At 36.2% G+C, this 27,808-nt stretch overlaps 1 protein-coding gene across 15 annotated transcripts in view; it reads right to left on the reverse strand.

The window, feature by feature from the left end:
- Arpp21 (cAMP regulated phosphoprotein 21) overlaps nucleotides 1-17,997 on the reverse strand; it is a 152,891-nt gene extending 134,894 nt beyond the window's left edge. For 5 of the 15 annotated variants that reach the window (XM_087182142.1, XM_087182135.1, XM_087182139.1 and 2 more), the window contains exon 1: nucleotides 17,772-17,997. The gene's annotated coding sequence lies outside the window, so the exon portion shown is untranslated. Of the gene's footprint in view, nucleotides 1-14,560; nucleotides 14,673-16,444; nucleotides 16,854-17,193; nucleotides 17,354-17,771 lie in introns of those variants that run through there. The other 10 variants (XM_087182138.1, XM_087182130.1, XM_004857867.4 and 7 more) reach the window with 5 other exon arrangements.
- Between the last annotated feature and the right edge of the window lie 9,811 nt (nucleotides 17,998-27,808).

Raw genomic sequence — 27,808 nt, forward strand, 5'->3', positions numbered from 1 at the left:
TAACTGTGCCAAACACAGATTAGTTGGTATAACTAAAAGATGACATCGTTCTGATTTTTTAAATTTAACATTATCATATGGTAAATTTGAGTTATCGGAAAGATGTGTACTTCCATGAATTTAAACATGTGTACAAGTTTGTGTCATCATCAGCACAATCAGGTTGCAGAATAGTACCATCACTGCAAAACAACCTTCTTTATGTCATTGCTTTACAGTCACACCTTTCCCCAGTTACAAATTTGTTCTCTTTTACTACAATTTTATCATTTTGAGATTTTTATATAAATGAGATTTTAAAATAATTTTGACTGGCTATTTTCCATCCAAATTGTTATGTGTCTTAGCAGCTAACTCTTTTTCATTGCTAAGTAATATTCCACATTAGAGTTTATTCATTCCGTTTATCCATTCACCTTCTGAAGAACATTTGGATTGTTTCCATTTGGGGCAATTATGAGTAAGGCTGTTGTAAGTCTGTGTTTGCAGATTTTTGTGTTTAACATTTTAACTTCTAGTGCTCGCCAATTTTTATTTTTTTAATTTTCTTTTTCCTTAGTGTATACGATTTTGAGGAGTAGAGATTATTATGATGTATATATGGATTTTAGAATGCCACATTGGAGACTCTCAGTACACAAGTTGGTGGAAAACCATGCATTCTTGTACATTCATCCTAAAAAGAGGCCCCTGACTCTTCATGTCTAGTGGAATCAGTAATCTTCACCTCCTCTTTTAAGATGCTGTACATTAAACATGATGTAAAACAAAAGTAAATGATATTAGTTTGCTTTGAAATTTGACAATATCACTTCAGTATTTCAGATTATGAAATCTCAGTGATACAATTTCTACATTCTGACAAGAAGGTCTAAGTAGTAAATTAGTGGTTCTTGAGTTGTGGTTCCTTGGTGAGCAGTATCAACGCCACTTGAATCCTTGTTAGAAATGCAAATACTGGAGGCCCAGCTCAGATCTATTGGATCAGAAAACCCAGAAGCCCTCCATGTGATTCTGAAGGATGTTCAGTGTTGGGGATCACTGCTTTAGTGAGGCACCTTCCTGCATGATAGGAAGAAAGAGTGCCACAGTCTGAGATTTCCCTTGAGATGACATAAGAACACTCCCACCTACTTCCTTCCTTAGTAGGACCCATTTAAGCAGGATGGCTCATTTGTATTGGACACAGGCCCTGGATCACTAACTGGCATTTATATGGCAGACAGTGTAGTTCATGTTGGTCATTTTGGCAAAGCTTTGGAATGAAAACTAAAGGGAATCCCCTGGTCCTTATTTGAAATAATAAATTTGTCCCCTTAATCTCTATTTCTATCAAGCTATTTTACTAGTGCTGATGGATTAAGACCAGAGATACATGCAAATTTTCTTTCTTCACTGATTTTCTTCTGTAAACCTGTCCATAATGGGATACTGGTTTTTAGCAGTGAAATAAGTGAATTCAGAGGGAAAACGAAGAAGAAAAGCAACATGGATCACTCCATCACTGATCTTATAATGATAGAAATTACTCTTTTTTCCCAAATCTATATATAATATATAAATTATGTTTAAATTCATTAACTTATGTGTAATTTATATACTTATATATGTATGTATATACGAAGATACAAACACAGATATTTACCATAGAGCATGCATATTTATTTACTGTTCTTCTGTTCTGTCTAAAGAAAGTTTCTCAACAATGAAATTAAAGGTAATCCCTATGTCAATTCCTATTCAACTAAAGCTAGCTAATGCATATGATGAATTACTGAGGTAAAGAAATTTGGTGCAATGTGCTCTCCGTATTATGAAATATATTGATGGCAAACAAATTTTATGTCCACCTACACATAATATTTTTATAATTTTCCACCTCTTTAAGATAGCTAAATGAGAAAACATGAGATTATTTTGATTACTAGTTTGCTTCAGGTTATGAAGTAAAGTTTAACATCTAATTAATAAAAATTAAGTTTTATCTTCAAATTCCCTATCCAAATATTTAACAAAGCCAGCTACTTTGGCAAATGGTCAATAAACAGCTGTTTTATACCTACTATGCTCAACTTTTATTTCAGGGTAATGCTGAAACTTCTGTTAACCTCACCACTTCCTTTGTCTGGGAAACTGACTCCTTGAGGGTAGAAGGATGAAAAGACCACTTTGATCTTGACCACATCTGGTGACATTTGGCAGCCCACATCTGCCAACCCCAACCGTCATCCTCTGCAAAACAAACACAGAAGCTCAGGCAAAGAACAAGGGTCTATGTGTGTTCCAGGTATTTGGGGTTTTCTTGGTAGAAAACAAATCAAGGACAAACAATCTATGATGAAAGCTCATATTGGGTAATTCTAACTTAAATTTTCCAAATGATAATTTCAGGAGCAAGATATCAGTTAAAAAGAATAATTTCACCCTGAATATCAGTAAGCTCCAAAAATATGTGTAGGGAGGTGGGCTGAAGATAAATTTATCTACCTGTACCTAATTCTTCCCCATGGGGCTCAAAGTAGGTTTTAAATGATTACTGCAGTATTTTTCTCCAACTTAGTATGGGGATGGATAACTTAGAGCATATATTTGAAGAGCAAGGTAATGTGTCCTAACCATAAACAACAACAACAACAACAACAAAATACCTTCACACACACATTTGAAAGCCCAAACCTCATGAACTCTTTAGGAAAAAAATGGAGAGTAATTCTCTCACTATTTAACATGAATCTTCAAAACAATTTTTCATCTATTTGTTAATTTTTCTCTGAAAAACTAGTTTTTCTTAATCAGTTATTCCTGGGTATCTGTTTGTTCTTAAGTATGAAACATTGGGCATCTTAAATCAATAGTATCTCTTCACATTAAGGTGTGGGGGCAGGTGAGAGCAGACATAGATTAAGTTGTTCAGGAGTCTTTTTTATCCTTTATTCCTTTTTTATATCATGTAATATGTATTTATAAAAGTTGCAGAATCCCACCACTCTCCAAATTCATGTTTCACATTTTCCTTTTTCACATATCCGTGAACAGATAAAATATTCATGACTCAAACTATAAATTTATAGCACTTTCAAAACAAATATTATATGTAATTTTATAATTTGTGTTCCTATAGGTTTCAACTCTGTGTGTGTGTGTGTGTGTGTGTGTATTGTGCTAGGAATTGAGATCAAGGATCTTATATACTCAAGTCAAAGTGTTCTATCACTTAATTACACTTCCAGCCCAGTTTTAATATTTTAATGGGTTCTCAGTCCATTTCTAGTCTGTGTCAAGTATTTTACACATGAGTTAATATAAAAGGAATTTTAAACTCTCATGGCTAACTTGGACTGGAGAGAGAGATGCAGAGGTGAAATTCAAACTTAGATCACCTTGGCTTCAAATCTATCCCCTTCCCATGATCCCAGGAGAAAGGACAACAGATAGGTGAAATCAAGAGGTGATAACATAGGACATCAGCAATCCCCCCAAAGCAGCCACAGTATAGATTTTTGATGCATGCAGACAAATTTCCACCCACTTGGCACCAGTTCCAAAAGTTAATTTCCACTGACTTGCTTTTCTGCTATGGTCTCACTACATAACCCTCCCCTACCCTCTGATTCTTAATTTTTGATCACTTATTCTTTTTGTGCTTTTATGGCAATTATGACATAATTCACATAGCAAAGAAAAAAATTAAAAGCATGAGACATACATTTTCCTCTTTCCTTAAGCAAATGTGTCACAACAGAGATATTGTCACTGCCGTAACTGTAAGCAAAAGGCAGAGCAGTTAGGATATTATTACATAAGAACAGAAACATCCCTTTCACATGTGAAGGACTTAATAAATATAACTAACATTTACAGTGTAAAACAAATTATTCTCTGAAACAACAATTCCATAAGTAGCTTTGATCACAAATGATCCAAAAGTAAATTCAAAATCAATAAATAAATACTGATTTGTACTTATCACTGTCCCTGTAGCTTCAGCAAATGATATATGATAGGGCTATAGAAATCTTGGATCTCTATATTGATAAGAATTTTTGCCTAGAGAAGCAAGGTCATTTAGAGTGCAGAAAGAGCAAGCCAAGGAAGTAATTCCCGCAGAGCAGAACAAATGGCACTAATGACCTAATCAATATAGAAACAAGTGCAGATTTCCTCCAAAAATGACCACAGGTAGCTCCCTTAACAAGTTCAGAAAAACATCACATTCCTTTCATTAGATCTTCCCTACTACTTATTGATGCACTTTCATAAAGAATACCTAAATTTCTTTCTGTCAATTCAATATATTAGATAAGCTCACTGAGACTTAGCGGAAAATACAACAACTCCTTCAGGTCTGCAGTTCTGGCTGGGTCTGTCTCAATGCTGTAAATTTCTTGGCTAGCAGAAGAAAGTGGTTTGATCCTTGCTTAGGCCCAAGATTCTAATCAATGAATAATGAAACAGGAAGAACTTCTCCTTTTTCTTAAACTATCATAACATCTATTTTCAGAGCTTTATCAAAACAGTGAGGTAATGTTTTCTACTAATTTTAGGAAAATTGAGTTTACAGCTCTTTTCTTTTGCTAGACCCATTAGACACATGTCTGGTTATTCAAATGGCCTTCTGTGGGATACAGTCATTGGTTTTCCCTGCACCATGAGCAAGTCACAAGTCTACCATATTTTATTTGAAATCCTTGCTTGATCTTAGGTAACAGTCCCAAATTGCTCCTGGAAGAATGCTAAGAGTAAACTCTACTCTTTAACTGCATACATTGAAAAGGAGGCCTAGTTAACTTTGTTTGTAAATCAGCACGAGAGCCAAAGTCTTACCACAGATGAGTCACGTTAGCCGATTATGAAATGCTATGTGTAATTTTGTGTGCACAGGAAGTTCTGAATCATCCAGGCTCCAATCCCTTTTTCAAATGCCCATTTGGCTTATAAGAGGTCAAGCCCCCCTGTCTATGCACAGAGCATCTGCTAGAAAAGATGGCCTGGACTTTACATGTCCATAGACAGGCTTGCCTCGCTGAGCCATTGGCGGGAGTTTACAATGTATAGCATGGTGTGCTCAAAATGGACTCTATGTGTGACAAAATTACCCATGAAAACTTCCACTTTATAATTCTCTGGAAGAGACTTACAGGGGATGTTTTATTTAGGTGAAGCTGATGGAATCAAACAAAAGTAATGATAATAACAGAAAATCTGAAAATATGAGTACCGAGAAATACAAATTAATGCTGAGCACGGGGCTACACACTTTGCATTTATTCTGACAACAATATTATTTTAGAAATGAAGCACTTGAGGTTTAGAACACTTAAGAAATGATTAGTAAGTTGCAAAGTTGAATGTGAGCCGACCTATCCCACCCCATATCATCTTTAAGCATTCTTGATAGGAATACCTTCTGAACATTTTACTGTTATTTTGTAACATTGACACTTATTTTCAAGACTAAAGAGAAAAAAAATTTTAAAAATCATGAACACTGTAAAAAATAGAAGTATGATTATTATACACAAATGACATTGAATTATATAAATTATATAGTGGAAGAGATCTTAGAAATCATTTCATGGAATCTGGTTGCTTTAGGTAATTTCTAAAAGTAGGTTTGTTCTCAGGACAGTATTTCAAAGCAAAGTATTTGCACATGGACCAGGTCAGAAGTAATGAGTCCAGACACTTTTCTACTTTCAAATACCCACGTATTTTCTCTCTGTCAATAGAAAGAATTTTATCTTTTATAAAAAATCATGGCTAGGTGTGTTGCCTATGCCTGTATATCCAAGCACTATGGGAGGCTGAGACAGGATGACAAGTTCAAGCATTGCCTGGGTAACCTAGTGACTTAGCAAGACCCAGTCTCAGTACAACAAGAAAAAAAGGCTGGGGATGCAGCTCGGTATGAAGGCCTTAGGTTCTATCTCCAGGACCACACACACATACAAAAAGTCTTTCAGGTGACCTACACACCAATGCTCTTATTGCTGTATGATTTCTTTACAGAGCTACTGTATGTATAATTCCATCTCCATTTAACCACAGGCACTACTTTTAAATTTACTAAGAAATTTTATATTTCTTCCAGAACAATTCTCTACTTTCTTTTCTTAAGCACACAAATGTAGAAACAACAAATTTAGCATACTTGATCTTAGCTAGACAGCTAAGAAGAGATAGAAGCAAATTTAAAGAATAATTTCCCCTTGGAACAAACTTACTGTGTGATATTAGACAATCTGATATATATACATATATATACACATATATAAACACATATAAATATATATATGTACATGTGTATATATATATATTCAATCAGTTCTTACTGGCCCAGTAGATGATATGGTAAATATGAAAAAAAAAACAAACAAGAAAGGAGAACATGAATCAGCTGTTCTAATCCTACATACATTTGTTTTGGCTAATTACTTCTTTCATTAGAGAGACACTTAACTGATGTTTTCAGTTTTAGTTTCTGGTCTATATCCACCAACACAGCTTACCCCAAATACATTTATGAGCATTAAGCACTCTTTATGTTTTGTTTTTGGGGAAATAATTTGTTTCCACCCTCAAATAAACACCCTGTTGACTTTCTTCACTAACTTTATTGGTAAAAGAGATTATTCTAATTTGCTAAAACTTTTTCATATTGGTTTATCGTGCAGGCAATTATCTGTCATTCTGAGTTTTCCTTAGACACTTAATCATTGGTTTCATTGTTTAAAAGAAGTTAAAATGCCTGCACTCCTCCCAAATGTCCATAAAATCATACACGGAAAGTTTTCCCAAATATTTAGCATGAGTTCTAATGTACAGGAAAAACTTCAGTAAACATTTGGAAAATAAGAATACATAAAGAATGGTAATATCTGATGCAAGGACAAATCTTGATAGCTATCACACCAGAGCTCAACTGACCCTGCCTTTTGGTTTGCTTGGAAGTTCCCCAAATTGCACAGTATGGTCCAGAATATATTCTGATGACTCTCCTGATAAGAACACAAGTCTTGTCACAATCTATGGATTTTACAAATTCCTAAAGTCTCCCAGACTCAAAGAAAGAAAACCTGTGGTTCATCTCTCTAAGGTAAAGCTCACGATTTGGGATTTCTTGGGGAAGTGACTGGATGATTGGAGGATCATTCAGTCACCACTCTTGACATGTTTTTAAATGTAGGAAGCAAGTTAAAAAGCAAATCTATTTTATTCTTATTCAACTGGATTTCTTACAGATAACAGTAAGACATTATCTAATGCTCAATGGTCCAAAGTAGATGACATGATTTGTGATTAAATCGGGTTACTCCTAACCTCTTTCCCAGGTAGTAGAAAGAGAAAAGGGACTCCACTGTAGCTTAATGAAAGCTGTTTTGTGAGGCAGGGAGAGGATCTGGAAGGCCTCGTCTTTTAGTCTTCTCTTTTCCCTTTCTGCCTCACCCTGACTCCTAATCTAGCACTGCCTACTTCCCCCATCCTTCAGAGGAATGAATTCTTTCCCTACATGCTAGAACTCCTAGTTGATTTCTCCGAAGGCACATATACAGTAAAGATGAGCTATCTCTTTTTATGTGTACCAATAATTTAGATTTTTCTTCTGTGAACTTGCTTTTGCTTCGTCCTGTCTCTTAAGAGTATTAACTGTAATTTCCTTCCACATAGAGCGACATGAATTCAGTTCAAGCAGATTGCAGTTTGAAAGACATTGCTGTTCTCATAGAACTCATATTCATTGTCTGAGATTTGAAGAAATTTCTTTGTAAGAAGGAAAATAATCTCTAGTGCAGTTATCATTCTCTACATAAGACATATCTTTGTTCTCTTTGAGAAAGGTGAACGTTAGATCCACTTAAACTGAAATTTCAAGGAAAATACAATTAAAGCTTTACTTAGAGCTGATTTTAAGACTTGAATATTTTATGCCATCAATAATATAAATGTTCATTTTTAATCCAATAAACTTGACTAAATATTGCCATGTGCTGGCACTATACTATCCAAGAACTGCTAAGGATCATCAAAAAATACACTGAAAGATATCTGAAAGATTGACTTCTGGGGCATGCATGTTATGTTGGCTCATTCTCCCTCTCTCTCTTTCTCTCTCCATTTATTTATATTTGGTTTCTAGCAAATATCATAATAACAAAGATTGTAACTATTCACAGATATCTTCTGAGAATTTTCACTTTATAGTTTTCTGATTGTGTTATCTCCCAAAAGAGTGACTGTTATCCAAATAATTATAGAAAATAAAATGCAGTTCTCGGGTGTACTTACTGCTTGTATTGCTTTGGATGGCTCATCTTCTCTTGTGTTAAATACTACTTGTGGTTCTCCATTTCCTAATAGGGGAAGTGAATGTTTAAAACCCAATTATGAGAGAAGTCTCTTCCCTCCTCTGGCCATATTCACACAGGCACAATGCTGACTCATTAAGCAAAATTACATGCAGATACTTTAGAGTCAGAGGCCAAATCAACTGCCCTATCCAAATAACTCACTCAGTGGTCAGAGACAGAAGCCAAAGCCTTCTGCAGGAGTTAGAGGGAGCCATTCAGAAAGTCCCTAACTTCTTTTATTTTATCTCAAAATAGAAAAATGTTTTCATCTCCCGTGGAACCTCAAATCTATTTGCTACCTCCCACATATATGACAGGAGTCTAGATTATTCCTTCACAGAGTTATTCTAACTCCATCCTATTCAAAGGTTCAGTTATTTACTCACCCCTTTTAGATGGTAGAAATTATACAACTAAAATGTCCTGGGAAAATAATACCTACATGGTCACTCTTTAAATAACTCTATATTGGCCATTCCTTTCCTCAGAAACTGACAGAGAATCCAGGCCTTATCATGATCCTTACAAATGAAAACCTCCGAGATTGGTCACAATTTTGACCTTTGGTATTTAATAGACACAAAAAAGAATCGAGGTAGTCACTAATTTCAACCGTAAATTTTTTTAAGGGATAGCAATGGAAGAAAACTACTTCTAAGAACAACAACAACAAAAGAACGAAAAACAGGAAAAAAAAATTTTTTTAAAAAAAGAGTTGTGTCTCATTCGTGTAATAAAATTGAATGTCTCTAAAGATTATATGGTTTTCTTTTTTGTGAATAATATCTATGTGTCAGGTGCTTTGATCCTGTAAGATAGATCTCATTTCCACTCTATAATTGAGAAAATGGAAGTAATGAGGAATTAAGTAAATTGCCAGCCTCATAACTTGTAAGTTGTTTAGAATGGAGATTGTACTGGTGCTACTACACAATTTCACCTTAGAAAATATGATACATTGAAAGGTTCAGAGTCTTGGCCACAGTCATACTAATAGTTATTAAGTCAGAACCAGAAGCCACTGGGATAGAAATATCAATTCAGGAGATGACTTTCACATTTATGGAAGTAAGGAATGGAGAAGTGAGATGCGAATTCACCGCATACAAGCCTTACTTCCCTGAACCCTTTATTTTAATCCAATTTTTGCATATTTCTCTAGAATCTCATGAAGAGTCATGAAGTTTCTCCATAAAACCTTTATCACACCCAGCAGTTTCTGCTCGCTCTCAGGTCTGCTAGCAAACCTTTGGTGTACACTTTCTGTTGCTTTAACCTTAATTTCAATTCAAAATTCCACAAAATTCAAAGCATTTTTGTCTGTGGAATACTACAGCATATCAGACAAAAAATATTGTAGTCATTTGAGGAATAAAATAATTCCTTCTTGGATATTTACATCATTGTCCTAGATGTGTAAGATTTTTGTAATATCTCAACTCTGTCACATTAACTCTGTATCTTCTCCATCTCTTGATGCTGATAAAATTGCTAAAATCTAAGTAATCCATAGTTTCTGATGAAGACAATAATTATAATAATAATTAGAGATTAAAGCATTCAGCTGTTCCAGGGCTTAAGGAAGCCAAGGGTAAGCAGATAGCTTCAGCATGTATGCGCAACATGATTACATGCTGTATTATTATATCTTCCAAGAACTCTGTTAGTGATTATGTGAAAATTTCAGGGTTGGAGAAAGATTTTAATCTTCACAAAGAAAATGTATTGTGATCAAAGTTAAATTGGCATAGGAATACATAAAATGAAGCATTATTAACACAAGCTAGTCATTTACTACAGTTCTTGCATTTAAGTACAGCTCTAGTTGTTGTATAATTTCCTAAAATATTCTAGCACCTGGATATCTAAGTAAATTAAAAATGAGCACAATATTAAAAAATAAAATTACAATGTAAGAATGTTAGCTCAATCATTCCTATAGACTAGATAAAGGAAGGATCACAGATATAACCGCAGAATTCTGATAATTAATTTGGCAAAATTTAATAGCAATGTTAATACAACTTTGTGCTGCAGTGGGTTAAGGCATCGCGGTTTGATTATAAACTATCTTCTTTCTCTAAAAAATAGAATGCCGCTTTTCCAACCAAAAGGTTTTCTTTTTTCATTAGTTTAAATAATTATCTTAAAGAAGCAACAAGGAGTTAAAGCTTGTATATGTTATAGAAACCATGATTTTGTCACATACTCACATGGATTCTACTTGCTTTCTGTCCAACTCTGATGATTAAATGAAACCACATGCTAGTAACACTGGGATTTCCACCAAAATTAAATACATAATAATGACCAAAATGCTTAGAAAAAAATGTATCAATTCTGAGTATTTTCTTATAAATACTAGAACTTCCTGTGAGTATTTTAATCTTGTGGTTTTGGAAAAATATAAAAATGTAGAAAGTCAATTTGGTAGCTTTTCATTTTCTCATTAAGTTTATGGGTAAATAAAGGTTAACTAATTATGAATAACTACTGAATTTCAGTGAGTTAACCAGCCCCTCCTTCCTTTTCTGCTGATCAGAACCTTGATTTTTCTAGATGTATATGATGGCGATCACCTGAAATCACCTTGCAGTACTGAACAGTAGGTGATCACTCGGCCGTTTGACTTATGTCTCAAAGGATGTTGTATGCAGACTTGTAGGGCCATAGTAATTTTGGAAATTGATGTTCACTTTTGTTCATTAAAGATGTTGAAATATTTTACCCCTTTATGTTGGTTCTTAATATTAACTAGATAAAATATGTCCACATGCATTAACATTTTTTCCCCTGTAATGTACAACTCTATACAGACCACAATGTTCTGAGGAGAATGGTTTTATCTTGGCAACCAGGAACTCTGCTAGGAATTTGAATATGAGTCCTTTGGTTTCTATTTCTCAAGAGATTCTTGCTCTTATCTCCAAAGTTTACTGTGTAATAAAGAAGCAACCAAAGACAACTCAAGGGTGAAAGTTTACTTATTCATTATTAAGAATTATAGAATTAATTTGTAGTACAAATTGTAATTGTAATTACATAATTGTAGCATAAATTATTTTTGATGTCCCCATACAAGCAATCAGAGAGAGATGACTTGGCTTATTTAGGTAGATAAACTTTGTGAGTCAGTCTCAACAAAAAAGCTGCAGAAAAATGACCATATATTACATTTGCAATTCTACACAGACATAATCCACAAAGTGCCAGATAAACTTCTACAAATGTTTTAAAAAAATATTTAAAATAAAGTGACTTAATCATTGTCCTATTAAAAAAATCTTGATTTCTCCCTTTAAACTCAAACCAAGCTTGTAACTATTTTTAAAACAATGTTATTAACAATTCTGTAATATTTCCCATGTCAATGGATTCTAATTTAAGAATTGTATTATTTTTAAAAGAATTATATCATTGTAAAGTAGTGTAAAATTTGAGAATGTAGCAAAAGTCTTGTTTTTAAAAGAGATAATTAGTGGACCTCTCTTCCATTTATGTGGAGAACATGAAGTGAATTTCTTTGCTAGATAAGAGGAATAATTAAAAAGTTTTTAAATGTCATATGAATTTACGACTGAAGAATAATTATGAATATGTACCTTGAATGAAATAATTTTCATCTAATTCATTAGTGTTTTAATAAGTCATAATTGCAATGTTATACTAATTTTTATTATAAAACAAAAAAATTATAGACCTGTCGCATTGTCATTTATATCCAGTGGAGGGTATAAAAACTGTCGGAAGATTTAGCCCAGAGAAAAGCATGTAGAAGAATTTTAAATATTGATCTTTTGCAACCATAGAGAGTGATTAACATTCTCTCCACCTGGCCATATTAGTATCTAGAGGAATATAATATGATATTAAGGATTCAGTCTGAAACTTGAGAGCCAATTTGGAGCATTCAAGCCAACCCCTTTGCTTTTCAATATCCCTTCAATTGTTCCAGTGTAATTAGTTCAATTCACTTTTTGGTTTGCCTGTGTAGCTTTTTTCAAAAGACACGGGTATATCACAAGAATTTTAGAGAAAAGTGCATTCAAAATGTTTAAAGGCCATTTTATACCTTAAGAATATATCTCCAGCCTGCAGAGGATTTTGAGATCACAAGATAATAATGCTAGGAACATTAAAAACTGCTGGATGAACTTGATACTCTGTTTTAAGTACTTTATTCTTTATGAAGCTTAGTATGTATACAATTGAAATACTTCTTATCAGCTCATATCTGATCCTCCTAGAAATGAAGTGGCTGTGATGTAAATACAAATAAGTACTTCAATATCTAGGGCCAAGGTTAATCCAACATGAGCCAAATTAATCTAAATTATAAGAGTGTGGTACTGAAATAATTAGGTTTAGTAAAAATGGCATAAGAACACATAAAAGAAACTAACACTGAGAAGCAAAGACACCCTGATGGGGGAAAAATCTAGTTAGCCACACATCTTGCCAATGTTCTTTTTTACCTTCAATAGTCCTTTAGCATCTACTTATATCACTGTTTAAAACTCATTTCTCTCATCTAACATGAAATATTTCAATGAAAAGATAAAATAAAGCAAAGTCCATAGAAATGAAGAGCTTCTGGAATCACAGATTTCCTAAAAAGATAAAGATCTTTTGTCATTAGAGAGGAAGTATATGCTTTTTCAATGCATCATCACTGGCTTAAAATATGTTTAGAACTTCACAGGTGATACAATGCATATTTATGGAGTCATTTATTTGTGATTAGAAATTTACAAATTCCTAAACATGCTACCATCCTGTGGTACCAGTTAGAATGATGCCAGTACTTACCATTTGAAGAAATGGCTTTCAGTGCCGATATCAATTTTAAGCCCCATATTTTTTCCTAACCTTGTCACAAAGCAGATCCAAGTTAAATTGTATTATATATAAATAGTTAATTTGAGATTTATGACCTTATGGACTTCAAACAGTCTCCTTGTCCTAAGGAATTCTCAATCATATTTACTTTTGGCTACACTATAGATTGTGTCTTCAGTGGCTGTCTCATTCCATGTTCTGCTCATGTAGCTTATGATTATCTTGTCCACAAACAAAATACACATTGGAATCAGATGAGAATGCCCACTGACTTGAGAAGCTTGAAAATATATCAGTATTGTGGTACAAATAGTACAGCCACTAAGGGAAATAGTACAACCAGTGTGAATTGTTTCCTTTCTAGAATAATTGAGTTGAAAATACAAACAAACAAACAAAAAATCACAGTATTTCCTCACAATATAATTCTCTTTGTAGTTCATTTTGGGAATTATTTTTCACAAAATTGGTAAAATGTAGATCAACTTTGTACATTGCTCTAACAGCTTCAATAATAATTATGTGAGTTATTTCCTCATGTAATATAGACTGATCACATTCCATTATGTTTCTTTTTAATTTTGAAACTACTCATACATGTTGTCTAATTAGCTTCTTTCTGAACAAAAAAAAAATAACCTGATCATAATACACTGCATATGAAAATGAACAATGGAGACCTTTCTGGTTGAACATTCTCCTCTTCTACCTCCAGACAGGTGTTCTGAATACATGCAAGCAGTGCAGACAGATGGCTCCATATATTTTACACCCTATAAGGCTAAGATTTTACCCCTCATTATAACATTCTAAACGTTATCAATGCTACCTCTGCTATCTAAATTTTTTAAATGTTTAGGTTTTAGAAAGATAATGTGCAGTGTTTATCTCAAAGTTAAGGAGAGAAAATGATCTAAATATTCTATCAAGTTCAACCCAAAACTTCTTGCTTCACTTAGTTGTCACAATTCTAGACCAAGATTCCAATTTCATGAAAGAAAATGAAACAATTCACAAGGCAGAATTTTTTAAGATGATATTAGTTACTTTATTTCAAGAACAAAATATAAACTTTGTACCATCTGCTGGAACAATTTTTTTTTTACCAATTTGAAATTATTTCTGTACTTCTCACTACCCGATTCTGCAGCTTGCATTAAAATTAGTATGCGTGCAGGAACTCCCTGGTTAGTATCTCCTTTAAGTTTTGAGAAACTCAAATTATTGAGTCTTCTTTCTAAGAACTAGTGAATAGGTTTATGGAAACACATATCAAGCTATTCATGTATAATTCTCTCATTAAATTCAATAGATTCCCTTAATACAGTATTAGGACCTGATTAAAATTACCATACCCAGCAGGCAGTCTTTACCTTTCCAAATATCCTTCTCCAGGATCCATAACCATGCACTGAACTGTCTTTCCTCATCCTTCTTTTATTGCTGAGTGAAGTGCTGGCTCTTTCATTAAATGGCATTAAAAATAGACTGCACAGAACTCCCCAGCGGAGCATGCTCTAACAGGGAGAATGCCACAATTCTCAAGGTAACCATGCTCATTTGGGATCTAAGAAAGAAAGTCACTAGGAGATAAGCAATTTGCAAATCTAATACCACACAGAAATCTGCCTGGGTCTGAGCTGAATATTGTAAAAGAGAAATCAGTATGTAGTGAAATGAAGTCACTGAGAAACTGAAAGTCAATTCCTGGAGCTGTATAAGTATAAGTTTCTTTGAATATGCCTCACCCAAAGTTAAATAAGCATTCATCTAGAGTAACTGAACTATTTTATTTTTCAAATAACATAAATCATGCTCAGAGAGGATAAATTAATGCATGTATTCATAATATTCTAAATATCCTAAAAATTTCATTTAAGCCAAATCATAATAATATTTATAAGCAAAGAGAGTAACTGATTATACTTTTACATCTTTCACCATGAATAGGTACATCCCTCAAAGAACACATTTAAACTCACTCAGAAAATTTAAAAATATTTTGTTGGAGTGATAACAAGTAAAAGGATGCAATAAAAAAAGAAATATAGCATCAGGGACACAAAAAAATACATACCTTGAAGACCTATGGAAACCTGAGAAGAATGCACATATAATCTCTCACATGCAATCCCACATTAGGATGCAGCAGAAGCAATTACTGTTAAAATAGTACATTATTCCACTATTTGAACAAAACATAGTAGAGCTCTTGCCTTCCAAATGCTGTTTATCATGAAAATGGCATTAGCTAAAATCTTATGAAGGCATGCAAAGCCTGTGATAATGCAATACAGTGGATTAAAGGAGTAGGTGTGTATATTTTAAATTGTATGTTAAAGGTTTTATTTTACCAAATTAAAAAAAAATGATTTTCTGTGATCTCTACTTTTGTTTACTCCAAAATAATCACAGTACTTTCAGTGCCCCAAACAGATGAATACAATTTTATACATATTCATTTTGACTTTGGGGAATATCATTCTTCTCTAGAGAAGCTGGCATCTCATACCAATGAACTTAAGAAACAGACAGCAAAATTAATATCTACACTAAACATATTTTCATGAAAGCAATTTCTAAACACTTTGTATGGCATTTATTTTCCCATTCTTATAACTTTCAATGCTGTCTTTTGCTTTTCCATTTAAACTTGAACTGTATTTATCCTATATCTTCAGAAGTTGACCAAGTCCTGAAACTGAGAGGCTAACAATCAACTCCAGTTTTATTTCTATGCATAAACACTGATTGAGTGAATTTCTCTTCCAAAGAAACTTTTCAAACACCTGTCTTGTTCAACTTAACAATGAAACATAATTCAAGTGTAAAAATAAAACTGAAAACATTTATTTCTCAAACCTTTTGAGACCCAAGACCTCAGTCCTGTTAGAAAAACAAGCTGATTACAACTTTCTACCACTCATATAAGCTCTTTTTCAGATCAAGAGCATTCCAAACTTTCTATCACGAGACCTACATAAATCACTGCAAACTTCTTTGATGAAAAGCACCGAGCTTTTCAATTTACTTCCAGTTGTGCATTTCTGCCTGACTTGGGGGGGGGGGGCTAGCCCACTCATCCTTCTATGAAACAGAAAACATAATACGTGGATCACATCAGCTTTCTACAAACACAATAAAAAAATACAAGAGAGAAACAATTCAAAAGAAAAGCACAGATACATGGCAGAAAGAAAGCAGGAAAAAATCCACAAAAGACATACAATGTTCACGTCGGAAAATTTGATTATTACCTTGACCGAACAGTGCCAATACCCCCAGCGTCTTGTTGCCTTGGTTGATTTGATTTGGTTTTGACTTTTATTTATATTATTTTTCTTAATGATTTTTTTGGCTGAAATGGTTTGGTTTGGTTTTTGGCTTGTCTTTTTTGTTGCTTTTTGTTTGTTTGATTGTTTTTTGGTCGGTTTATTTAACTGCTAGTAAAATGAGTAAAAGGACCTTTCTGCAGTGTCGGCTGGGATCCCCGCACGGCTGTGGCAGCCAGTGCTGCTGCGGCGATCGTGCAGGCTGCGGCTCTCGGTCCGGTCGCCCCTGCGGCTGATCGCTGCTCCGGGCTCTCAAGGAGGGCACGGCCGCTGCCTCTGCCCCGTAGGCAAAGGGAGTCGAGGAGGAGCCCCGCCTCCCGTCTGCTCCCTCGGAGCGTCTGCACTTCTGTCGTTCTGAGCGTCTGTCGGTCAGCCTGGCAGCTCAGCGCGGAATTCTAGCTTTTTGCGCTCCGCTCTCGGAGCTCCCACTCTCGCCGGCTGGCAGTCCTTGTGTCAGTCAGTATGTCCGCCCCTCCGAGTTCCGCGGTCCACCCAGCAATGCAGGGTCTCTCTTCGTGGTGTCTTCCTTGCCTGCAGCTTCCCTCTTCCTCTGTGCCCCTGGCCACTTCTCTCGGTCAGAGGAGGGCGTCTGGAAGGAGGGAGGGAGCACTTTCTCTCCCCCCCCCCCCCACGTCCCCGTCCTCTCCCAGGGAGGGCAGTCTGCTTGCTCTCACCTCTCCTTCGCTCTGCCAGTGTCACCCAGCGTCAGCCAGCCTCGATCGGTCCCGGTCTCACGTTCCCTGCCCAGCCGCCTAGGTCGTCTACCCCTTCGCCCGTCCGTGCTCTCCCAGACGGCTTGCACTGCCACCGGGGGCGGTGCCCAGCTCCTCCCTGCAGCTCCGGATGCTTTCGGTCCCCGCCCGGGGTCTGAGGGCACTGCGCGTGTTGCACGTGGCTCCACAGCTGCTCGAGACAGAGACCACGGTTTCCTGACCCGCCACACCCGGGAGGTGGCCGCTGCTGGCTGCCCCGCGGTGCCCTGAGGCTCTCTGCTCCTGGGCGCGGCCAGGCAAGTCTGAGTGCCCTCACCTGCTCCGTGCGCCGGGCGCTGGCTGTGCTACCCATTCCCCGAGCCGCTAGCCGCCAGCCCAAGGCTAGAGACAAAGCGCAAGAGCCACATGCGGGAGCGGGAGCATCATTAATCAGAAAGAGAAAGCTGGCACGATGCCCCCTGCCCCTCCACACCGCCTCCCCACTCCCAGCCAGCAGGCGCGCGTTCCCTCCAGCCCAGGTGCCCAAGCCCTCAGGGTACCTCTTTCACGGGGCATGTACTCCTGCAGACACTTGGCGAAGCCTTGTTTCGTTCCCTTCCCTAGGCGCTCACTTTCCAGGCCAACTCTGCAGAGACAATCCCACAGTAATAACAATTCACCCCGCCTGAATGAAGCGGTAGCCTCAGAGCTCTCCGAGATTCTCGGCTTCGGCTTTGAGGGAGACCAAAAGTCCCTCCCTGTGGGCGACTGCCCAGACCGCTGCCCACCTGAGCGCTGGTTGAGAATCTAGGTGGTGCCGGAAACCAGGCAGGGTAGGGGGCAGGGTAAGTCTTGGGGCAGGGAACAGAGTTGACACCTGAAGAAGTAAAAGCATTGATATTAGGGTTTATTTTGGAGATGTACTATTTTTTATCTGTAATTTTTATTTTTCATTGTCTCAGTCACACTACAAAAAAAGAAAAGCAGTGAATACTGAAGGAGAGTGAATAAATTTCTGGAATACCACCCACTCCTCCTGAAAGACTGCAGAGCCTGCTTTTCCAACATTATAGGTCACCAGCCAAGATATAACACTCTAGTTATGTGCCCCCCAGCTGTGAGCAAGGCATTGGATTCTGGGCTGCTCTGCCAGGTTGTTATTAATATGCAGCAAAATTATAGTTGTACACCCCTGCATGGAATTGCCAAGGCGCACTGTGACGATACCCCGCATTTCAGTTTTCTGAAATGTAGACACTGCACAACTGTGGATCTGGTGCAATGAAAGCCCCATTCCAGAATAAATTGAAGAAGAGAAAAATCAACTTCTACCATCTGTAGTTAGTAACCTCATGAATAGACAACAAATACTAGCATAAAGTCATGTCATGAAAATATTCATATCTTTATAACTTTACTTATTACCGACACCCACTCCTAATGACAGACATTATACACAGATTAAGAGATGTGCCTTTCACAGAGTTATAGAAAAATGATTTTCATGGACAGCTGGGTGGTCATGTTCATATATGCTAAAATGTTGATTATAAATTTTAATTATATATGTACTTCTAGAAAACTGCTAAAAAATAGAACAAGTAATGTTATATTTACCTTTGTTGAATTGAGTTATTTTTTAACTATTAGAAATTTTCTTCCTTAGGGTTCAGTTCTTACTGGCATAATGAATCTGTTGTGTAAGGTTTCATGCAAACCAAACCTTAAGAAATCAGGATTGTTACCTTGATCTGTATCTCCAACATTCCTACTCAGTCATCCTCAAAGCATTTAAATATTTTCTAGCCACATAGAATTTAAAGGAAAATTATAAGAAGTGCTCCTATTTCCTTTATCTCAAGTCATGGCTCATAAAACTTACTCTTCTTAATGGGAAATTGTGTCAAGTTTTTCTGTGTCATAAATTCATACAAAGGAAACCACAGGAATAAAAGATTAGTGTTGATTTCTCTTCTGGACAGGACCACACCTAATCATCAACTGAATGGAGGGATGGGTCATCTATTAGCAGGAAACCATAGGAGCTAGCTCTAAACACAGCCTTTTCACAACAAATTAGATTTTACTCATAAAATTCACTAAGAAAAAATGTAACTCAGTCCTATAAAGTGGATTATAACCATTGAATGGTTGGAAGGAGAATTCAATCGGTATTCTGATCACAAATTCCAATGATTACGTGGAAGAACAAAACAGAATTTTTCTATATCGTAACAGTGTATAGACAAACTCGATGACAAAAATTAATGCAGTATCTCACAGATTTTAATCATTTTTGGAAAAAAAGGAAACATTCTAAAGAAGAATGACATTAATTTGCTTCAATTAACTTTTCTACTTTGTCTCATAATATTTTGTCAACCTACTAGGAACTGGAGAAGGCTGGAGTTTATTTGAGGCCATGTATATAATTAACATTTGGCTATCCAGTTTTAAAATGTCGTGTCCCAGTGTGGGACTGAAATATACTCTGGGGAATATTAGGCAGGCAGTGAACAATAAATTACTCTTGGAGGCATTTAGAAAGTGTTTGTATTTCCTTAAACAATTGAAACAGTTGCCATCCTTTAAGGCCCTTGGCCTGACATGTAAATTTACTAAAATTGTTGTCTTCCTATTAGACTTTTATGTGCCACATTCACAGTGTCACTTCCAGATGGTGCACCAAATGCACCCTAACTCTAGGGATGGGAGGTAGAAAAGGCGAAACTATAGCAGGGAAGAAAGGAGGTGCTGTTACTGTTGAGATGAGGGCTTTGAGTTTATTTGGCAACATGTTTGAAATGGAGGAGCCTGCATGTAACCAGGTAACCACAGCTTGGGGAGTTGAGCTCACCTACACACTGGCAAACATCTAAGACTGTTGACAAGCTCCCTTAAACACATATTCCCCTAAGACACTAAATTAGTGCCCTTTAATGAAGCTTCCAAATTGGATTTTCAAAATAAGGCAAATTGCTAGAATAGCCCAGCTACCTTTATAAGCACCTTCACAGCTGAAGCAAGAAGTAGAATTTCCATGCTGTTGAACTTCCATCATTCCTCAACAATTAGGCTGGGAGGAACTCCTCTTTAGGGCATACTCCCCCAGCACAATAAAGGCCCACAAATCCCCTAGAGAGATATCTCATTTGCCCTGTTTTCAACAAAACTGCCTAGGGTCTATTAAATACCAGTCTTGAGTTTAAAGCTTTACAAATATGCACAGTACAGAAAAGCAAGGGAAGAAGACAGAGGAAAAAAATCAAGATTAACATTTCAACCAGAAAAGTTGAGAGCCCCATTCTTATTTTGTGCTATGCCAAAATAACTCCAAAACACATTTCAGAACATCAACAAAGAATGTTACATCACTTATGCATCTGAGCATGAAGAAATGTCACGATCAAAAACAAAGAAGACTTGGGAGACTAGAAACCAAATGTTCTGATGGCACAGATCCCTTGGTGGCAGCTATGTCTCCTCTGCAGTAAGCTGTGCACAGTACAAGAAAATTATCTACATGAACTCCTAGATTTCTCACAGGCAGACCACAAATGGACACTGACCTGCACATGCATAGTGTGATGATTTTTTGCAAATACTAACAAGGAATTTCCTTAAAAATGAATGTTTTGTACTTTCATTGAGATGCATCTGAATCAGAAGAGGGACAATACAAAGGAAAGGGAAGGAATAGCTAAAAAGAGGTTTGAAAAATCTGTCAGTGAAAGATCTGAACAACAACAAACAAGAAAGGCTGCTGATTAAGTTGTATATTTCTTTTCATCATCTCTTGGGCTGGATACACCATCATTCAGAAACATCCTTAGTACTTAGAATTTTCCACTGCTGGATCCCAAAGCCCTGTGTTCCTTACTCTGCGCCCACTCCCCAAGAAAGCCTGTCTTTGTTGTGTCTGAGGAGGACAGGGCAGGCAGTGGAGCAGATGCACAAACTCTTTCTGACTGCAGAGCAAGAGCAGCAGCAGGACACCCAGCAGCAAGTATCTCTACCTGGCCAGTGAGTATTACCACTCTCCCAGGACTGCTTCTGCATGAAGTAGTCACAATCTTCCATGGAACCCACAGAATGTAGTTTAGATTTTTAAAAACCTATCCTAAACATGAGAGCAGAAATGAAGCATAAGTACTAGAAAAACATATTGGGAAATGTTACACTACTGAAGCACAAGGAATGATACACAACATAATCTAGTATGTGCCAGACCATTGTCTGTGATCCCCCCTCTTTTACATTCCTATTCCTGAGATCACATTTTCCTCTAGGATGGACACTGTTCCAATTTTTTACATATAAAGGAGCACAAGGAGCACCATGTTATTCAGAACTGGGAATAATGTGTTTGATTTCTTGACCTTGACCTGATATTAAAAGGCCTATCAAGAGGCTGTTTGAATAAAACAGCTGCAACCCATCTCTAAGGAGATATACACATCTGCATTTTTAACTGTTCTCCATACCTTAAAATGTGTGTGTGTGTGTGTGTGTGTGTGCGTGTGTGCATGCAAGGGTGAGAGTGTGCAGTTAATATTTAAAAGAGTACTCAGATCTTGCTGAAATCTCAACTATAGGCCAATATCAGAATCTGGAGAACAATATGAGTCAATGTGTAACTTTTTCTCCAACTTTACTCTTTAAAGTTTTTTATCTTTTTGAAATAAATATACATTTACAAAATGTATAGAGACATTTGTTTGAAAGGAGGGATATTAACATAAAAAAGGAACAAATTAAAAGTATCCCAAAATACTACCACCCAAACTGCCATCACTTTTGTGCTTAGCCAATCTCTATGCATACATATCCATAAATCCATAGATATATCAGCATATATAGATTATAGAATACATGTTACTCTATAATCAGTTCCCCTTCACTGTAATCTACTTTTATTTTAGAATAAGTCATAGGGGCTTTTTCTGTGGCATTGAGTATATCAATATATTAATAACAGCAGAGTTAGCTATTAAATCCAGATATGATATTCATAAATAGAAGCTGTTGGTAAGGAATGGTTTCCAACTTGGGAATTTTTTCTTTAAGGATAATTCTTTTTTTTAATATATATATTTATTGGTACATTTTTGGTGTAAAATACATTTACATTTATCATTGGGTGTTTGTACCAGAACATGATGCATCTTAGTTTTTATTTTTTCTCCCATTACCTGTGCACCCTTCACCTCCTCCACCCTTCCCTATTTACACAGAGTTTGATTTCATTTTTTTTCTCATAATTTTTTCTTTCCCTTCTTCCCTTTCCCCTTTCCCTTCCACCATCCCCAAACCCTTGGACCTTCTCTTATTTCAAATTATCAATTATTCATTTTAATCATTTTCGTCCTTATTAACACTTTCAATTTCGCACACTAGAGAAACTATTCGGTATTTACACGTGTGTCCTATTTATTTCACTTAAGAGTATAGCTTCAATATGCATCCATTTAGCTATAAATGTCTCTAGTTTCTAATTCTTTATGGCTGAGTATTACTCCATTTTATAAAAAAGAAACTCACATCTTCTTTGTCCAGTTTCCAGTCGATGGACACTTGGGCTGTTTCCAAGCTTTAGCTATTACAAACTGTGCCGCTATAAACATAGGTGCACATATATCGCTGTGGTATGATTCTTTTAATTCTTTGGGGAAGATTCCCAGTAGGGGAATAGCTGGGTCAGATGGGACCTGTAGTCCTAGTTCTCTGAGGTATCTCCATACTGATTTCCACAGTGGTTGCACCAATCTACATTCCCACCAACAGTGGAGAAGGGTTCCTTTCTCTCCACACTCCAGGCAGCATTTGTTATTGGTTGATTTCTTGATAGCAGCCATTCTTTGTGGGGTGAGGTGGAATCTCCCAGTTGTTTTGATCTGCATCTCTCGAATGACCAGTGATGTTGAACATTTTTTCATATATTTATTTGCTGTTTTTACTTCTTTGTCTGAGAACTGTCTGCTCATTTCAAATGCCCATTTATGAATTGGGTCTTTGAATTTGGGAGGACTGATTTTTTTCAGTTCTTTATATATTCTTGATAGTAGACCTTTGTCTGAGCTACAGCTGCTAAATATTTCTTCCCACATTGTAGGTTGTTTCTTAGCTCTGTTGGTAGTTTCTCTTGCAGTACAGAAGCTTTTTAATACGATGAGATTCCAGTTGTTGATTCTTTGTGCTAGCTCCCGTGCTACTGAAGATTTGTTCATAAAGTCTTTTCCTATGCCAGTGTCATCAAGAGTTCTACCTAACTTATCTTCCAGCAAGTTTAGTGTTTCTGACTTAATATTTAGATCTTTAATCCACTTTGATCTTAGTTTAGTGTGCGGTGATGGGAATGGGTCTAGTTTTAATCTCTGACAGGTTGAAATCCAGTTTTTCCAACACCATTTATTAAATAGGCTATCTTTCCTCCAATGAGGGTGATTGGCTCCTTTGTCAAAGATGAGGTGGCTGAGTATGTCTGGAGATGTTTCTGCATCTTCTAATCTCTTCCACTGATCTTTGGGTCTGTTTCTTTGCCAGTACCATGCTGTTTTTATCACAGTAGCTTTGTAGCATATTTTCAAGTTGGGGATTGTGATGCCCCCAGCCATGTCTCTGTTGCCTAGAATTGCTTTTGCTATTCTAGGTTTCTTCTGCTTCCAAATGAATTTTTGGATTGTTTTCTCTAGTTCTGTGAAGTATATTGTCAGAATTTCAATTGGCATTGCATTGAATCTATATCGTAGTTTTAGAAGTATGGCCATTTTCACTATATTGGTTCTTCCTACCCAGGAACAAGGGATATCTTTCCATTTTCTTGTATCCTTTTCAATCTCCTTCTTCAGAATGCTGTGGTTTTCAGTGTAGAGGTCTTTTGCTTCCTTTGTTAGGTTGATTCCTAAATATTTCATTTGTTTAGATGCTATTGTAAAAGGAATTATTTCCCGAATTTCTCTCTTAATGGGTCTGCTATTTGTGTATACAAAGGCTATTGTTTTTTGAGTGTTGACCTTGTATCCAGCTACTCTACTGAATCTGTCAATTAGGTCTAGAAGACTTTTGACTGAGTTTTTTGGGTCTTCTTTGTAAAGTATCATATCATCAGCAAATAATGACAGTTTCACTTCTTCCATTCCTATCTTTATTCCTTTTATTTCTTTCTCTTGTCTAATTGCTATAGCTAATGTTTCCAGAAGAGTGGTGATAGTGGGCATCCTTGTCTTGTTCCTGATTTTAGTGTGAAAGTTTTAAGTTTTTGACCATTTAGTATGATGTTGGCTGTTGGTTTTTCATAGGTAGCTTTAATCAGGTTGAGATAAAGACCTCCTATTCCACTTTTCTGTAGTGTTTTTATCATGAATGGGTGTTGGATTTTGTCAAATGTTTTTTATGCATCTATTGAGATGATCATGTGGTTTTTGTTCTTGACTCTGTTAATATAGTGTATTACATTTATTGATTTATGGATATTGAACCACTCTTGCATCCCTGGGATAAATCCAACTTGGTCAGGGTGTAGGATCTTCTTGATGACACCCTGTACTCTGTTTGCCAGTATCTTGTTGAGGATTTTTGCATCTATGTTCATTAGGGAGATTGGTCTGTAGTTCTCTTTTTGGGTTGAGTCTTTCCCTGGTTTTGGAATCAATGTAACACTTGCTTCCAGGAATGAATTTGGAAGCCTTGTTCCCTTTCAATTTCTTTGATGATTTTAAAGAGTAATGGCAATAGTTCTTGTTTAAATGTCTTGTAGAATTCAGCAGTGAAGCCATCAGGACCTGGGATTTTCTTTGTTGGTAAGTTTTTTATTACATTTTCTATTTCACTCATTGTTATTGGGGTGTTTATAATTTCTATATCTTCTTCATTTAATTTTGGCAATTCATATGTATCTAAGAATCTGTCCATTTCTTCTGTGTTTTCCATTTTATTAGAGTACAGGTTCTCAAAGTAGGTATTGATGATTCTCTGGATTTCTGCTGGATTTGTTGTGGCTTCCCCTTTTTCATTCTTAATTGCATGGATTTGAGCCTTTTCTTTCCTCTTTTTGATAAGGTTGGCTAAAGATTTATCAATTTTATTTATTCTTGCAAAAAACCAAGTCTTTAATTCATTGATTTTTTTTTTTTTTATATTGTTCTCTTAGTCTCCATTGCATTGATTTCTGCTTGGATCTTTATAATTTCCTTTCTTGTACGAGCTTTGGGTTTGTTATGCTCTTCTTTTTCTAGGAGCTTGAGGTTCTGCATTAAGTTATTTAACTGAGTTCTCTCTGTTGTTCTAATATGGGCATTTATTGCTATGAATTTCCTGCATAGAACTGCTTTCATTGTGTCCCACAGATTCCTGTATGTTGTATTGGCATTATCATTTACTTGTAGAAACTGTCTAATTTCTTCTTTAATTTTTTCTGTCACCCATTGGTTGTTCAGGAGGGTGTTGTTCAATTTCCATGTATTTGTGGTTGTTTTGCGGTTTCTTATGTTACTGATCTCCAATTGCATTGCACTATGGTCTGATAATATACAGGGGATAGCTTCGATTCTTTTACATTTACTTAGATATATCCTATGAGCTAGCATGTGATTTATTTTGGATAATGACCCATGTGCAGCTGAAAAGAATGTGTATTCTGATTTTGTGGGGTGGAACACTCTGTAAACATCTATTAAGTCCATTTGTTCAATAGCTTCGTTTAGTTCTAGAATTTAATTGTTAATTTTTTTCTAGTTGATCTGTCTGTTTGTGGTAGATGGGTGTTGAGGTCCCCCACTACAATTGTATTAGTGTTTATTTGGTTTTTCATGTCCATTAATATTTGTTTTGTATATTTGGGGGCATTTGTATTTGGTGCATATATATTTAGGATTGTCATCTCTTCCTCTTGGATTGTTCCTTTCACAAGGATGTAGTGACCATCTTTGTCTCTCTTAATTAGTCTTGGTTTGAAATCTACTTTGTCTGCAAATAAGATCGCTACCCCTGCTCTTTTGTGGGTTCCTGTCGCATGGAGAACTGTTTTCCATACTTTTACTTTCAGTCTATGTATTTCCTTTTGAGTTAGGTGTGTTTCTTGTATACAGAATATTGCTGGGTTTTGCTTCTTATTCCATTCTGCCATTCTATTTCTTTTGATTGGTGAATTGAGGCCATTAACATTGATAGTTCTAATTGACTGATATTGACTCATCCTTGTCATGATGTTTTACTGTTGTTGGCTCTTTTATTTCTTATTTTCCCCCCTTTCACTTTAGTGTCTTACCTTGCATGGTGCCTTCTCTCTGCTGGGCTTCATGGAGTTGTGACCTTCATTGTCTTTTTCTAGGATATTACTTAACATTGTTTGGAGTGCTGGTTTGGTGTTCACGAAATTTCTCAGGTGTTCTTTGTCATGGAAGTATCTAATTTCCCCATGAATTTTGAAAGATAATTTTGCCTGATACAACAGTCTAGGTTGGAAGATTTTTTCTTTTAGGGCTTGAAATACTTCACTCCAGGCTTTCCTTGATTTGAGGGTTTGTGTTGAGAAATCTGCCATGATTCTGATGGGCTTTCCTTTGTAGGTGATTTGTTTCTTTTCTCTAACTGCCTGTAGAATTTTGTTCTTCTGTTGGGTTTCTGGGATCTTGTCTATATATGTCTAGGTGTAGATTTTTTTGGTCATGGCTGGATGGAGTTCTACATGCCTCACTTATCTGTTCATCCAACTTTTTACCTCTGTCTGGGAAGTTATTTACTATTACTTCTGTGAACAGATTTTTATGTCCATTGTACTTTCTCCTGTGTTTTCCTGGACTCCTATGAGTCTTGTGTTATTCTTCTTTGCATCATTTAGCAGCTGTTGGATTGATTTCTCATGATCCCTTACTATCTTTAAGAAATCTCTGTTTTCATGGTCCTTAACCAAAATCCTGTCTTCTATATCTGATATTCTGTCTTCAGATTCTCTTAGTCTGCTCTGCATGCTTTCAATGGAGTTTTTAATCTCCTGAATATCTGTTTGAATGTGTTTCATGGATTCCATTTCCTTCTTATGTTGAGCGATCATGTTTTCCATTTCTTTCTTATGCTGGGCATTCCTGGCTTCCAGCATGTTTCTGATCACATCTATTTTCTTACCTGTTTCTACTCTAGAGCTTTTAATCATGTCTTTCACTCTGCTCACCATCTCTGTATTTATCTGGGAGATTATTTCTGTTTTGAAATTTTCTAGAGCCTCATGCATCTTCTTTGTTACTTCCTGTGTTATCAGTTCAGGGTGTCCAAGTGGTTGCTTATCAGACTTTTCCACCTCATTTCCCCCAGAATTTCCTTTTTGTGGTGTGGAAGCCTGCATTTGTGCCTTGCTTAAGTGTCTTCTCATTTTTTGTTTTTGGTACTGTCCTTGATTTAATTCCTAGGTTGATACTTCAAGATTGCTTAAGGTAGGTATCTTTGTTGCTTGTGTTTAAAACCCTTGTGGGGCCGGGGATTTAGCTCAGTGGTTCCACTGTCTGCCTTGCAAGCGCAAGGACCTGAGTTCAATCCCCGGTACCAAAAAAATAAATAAATAAATAAAACGAAATAAAAATAAAACCCTTGTGGAATGATTGGT

The sequence above is a fragment of the Heterocephalus glaber genome, unplaced genomic scaffold (assembly GCF_053883595.1).
Source record: "Heterocephalus glaber isolate CG9 unplaced genomic scaffold, H.glaber_assembly_v1.0 deba00001472, whole genome shotgun sequence".
In the NCBI taxonomy this organism is placed as follows: Eukaryota; Metazoa; Chordata; class Mammalia; order Rodentia; family Bathyergidae; genus Heterocephalus; species Heterocephalus glaber.